Raw genomic sequence first — 2,776 nt, 5'->3', positions numbered from 1 at the left:
TACCAATGTCATGCAGATATTTCTGTTTATATAACTCCCACTCATTCTAGTAGTGATCATATCTTCTTGCAAAACTATGTTGTTTCTATTTTCATTATCAGTATATAGCATAAAACCTGATATGTGTGAACAGAAAACCACACTATGTCAGCTGACTATGACTAGAATATTTCTATAATTAGACCTGTATCTTATCAGCAGGCAATTATGTTATTTCTGGTTGTGGTAATAGTTAATATTTCCTGAATACCTACTATGTGCCAGGCACTTAGTTCTAAGTTTTTCACTTGAATTATCCTTGAAAAGTATTTGCTATTATTGTCATTATTATCCCTAGTCTCTCAGCTGAAAGAATTAGAACACAGAGATGTTAAAGTACTTAACCATGATCACAAAGTTAATCATTTGCAGACATGGATTTTTAAACTTAAGAATCACACCCTAATAGATGTTTTGAATTTCTATCCTATTCTTATATGGGGGAGTTTTACCTTCAATTTTTTGGAAAGAGATTAAAAGAATACATTTTATTTTTATTTGCTTACTCAAAGGTCAAAGTCTGGTAAGTGATAGGTCTAGATGTAGCTCTACATATCTCTATGTCTATAATGATATTGAAAAAATAGAGTTACATTTTCACATAAAGTTAGAACAATAGTAATCTTTAACCCTCTGAATTTGAAATACATAATACCAAATAATGAGCATCCAAGAATGAGCACTGTGGCTGCAAATGGTTATTCAGAGGCCGTATGCCAGCAGAGTCAGTAATCCAACAATATTCTTATATTGTTAAATGCAATGTGTTATCTCGCATAAGCTGTTTTAAGATCTGCGTGAGGAGAAATCAGGACAATAGGATCTGCGAGTGAAAAGTTCAGTGACATAAAAAGAGGGAGGAGTAGCTAGTCCAGGGGAATTTAAAAGGAGCTCAAAAAGTCTCTTCCATTGAAGGCTAGGTTTCCATTATACATTGGCACATGTGAGAATGCTCATTGAAATACCCCCCAAATCCAGTATAATCTTTTCATTATGAAAGTTATTATGGTTTTAAATCAATTTTATATGGGGATTCCTTTTGAGCTTCTGGGAAGTTTGGGCCATTCAAACTCAATTTCCTTTAAGGGAAAAAAAGTGACTTTCTCTTCTTTGAACAGACATCTTCTATTACCTGATATACATACTTCAAACTCCTGGGGGCCAAAAAGCAAGATATGGAGGTCAAATAATTCACATTCAGTTTAGAGTCTAAAATTTTTTTTTAAAGGTCAGACTCTAATATGTGTTGAGGAAACCTTATGTTCATTCAAAGAGCATTTTATTAAAGTTGCAGAGTCTAATTCTGTCCATGAGTCCTGTCCCTAAGCATAAGCCTGCAAAATTACCTGCTGATAGAGCCATAGAACTCTAAAAGCAGGGAGACTAAGGATGCTTTGGAGAGAGTTGAAAAGCCATTATTGCTTCATGTGTCAGCCTCAAGCAAAAATCCCCAGTGTGGTAGACTTGGGAAAGTGATATTGGCATAATAACAGAAAGTGCCATGGCTCATTCCATTCAGCTTCTGAAGCTGTTTCTTGCATCTCCCCTACATAGTATAATGAAGATCAAAGAACAAGAGAAGGGGTGCCTGGGTGGCTCAATCGGTTAAGCCTCCGGCTTCGGCTCAGGTCAGATCTCACGTTGGTGGGTTAGAGCCCCGCATCAGGCTCTGTGCTGACAGCTAGCTCAGAGCCTGGAGCCTGCTTCCGGTTCTGTGTCTCCTTCTCCCTCTGACCCTCCCCCTCTCATGCTCTGTCTCTCTCTGTATCAAAAATAAATAAAACATTAAAAAAATTAAAAAAAAAAAACAAAGAACAAGAGAAATCCTTCCCAGATATTTTTGGAACTTGGTAGTTTGAGGGAAGTCTCCTTTAGTTCATTCAGGCTGACTCAGGGAAATATGAAGCCCATGAGGTCTGAATGCTCTCTCTCCCGCTCTCTCTCTCTCTTTTTCTTTTATTTAAAAAATTTGTAGATATTCTCCAAAGTGTTCTTTAATTCAAAGTTTTCTTTAATAAAAATAATGGATAGAGTGAAACAATTATATATATGTACATATATTGTGTGTGTATATGTATGTATGTATGTATGTATGTATGTATAATATTTGGCTTCTTAGGACAATAGTTACCCTTTACACTTTTTAACTAATGAGCGTGGAAACAGCAGAAGCCTGTAATGGCCCTTTTCAGCCATATTCAAGTCCTAGTCCATCACTTCTCCATTGCAAGGGATAAGATAGAAAGTAATTATGAATGTCTGTTTAATTCCAATATTTTGTTGCTTAGCACAAAATTTTTGCATTTTTAAAAATATTATAGATCACATGGAAGATGTGTTCTTAAAACCTCTCCCAGGTAGTCTATATGCTTCAATTTTTTATTTATTTTCCCATTAAGTGCTTATTGAATACCATCTATATCATAAGTTGTGGAGCTTTATCATGAGCATGCTTCCTCTTTAGCCAAATGTAGTTGTTTCAAGGAACCTTTTGGATCAAATAATAATACTGATAATGACAGAAATGGTGAAGAGCATAAAGAAGCACCAAATAACGCAGTAAGTTCTTTGGCATATAATTGTATGTACTTCTGTCAATCTGAAGTGTATATAATAGTATTATTAATATAAGCACAGTGAGTTTTACACAGGTTAAGTATCCTGCCAGTCACAAAGCTAATTAGCCAGAGTTAAAATTCAACCTCAAGCTGTTTGACTCCAAAGCTAAACTCAGAGC

This window comes from Suricata suricatta, chromosome 7 (assembly GCF_006229205.1).
Source record: "Suricata suricatta isolate VVHF042 chromosome 7, meerkat_22Aug2017_6uvM2_HiC, whole genome shotgun sequence".
Lineage (NCBI taxonomy): Eukaryota > Metazoa > Chordata > Mammalia > Carnivora > Herpestidae > Suricata > Suricata suricatta.
Note: the sequence above shows the minus strand (reverse complement) of the source record.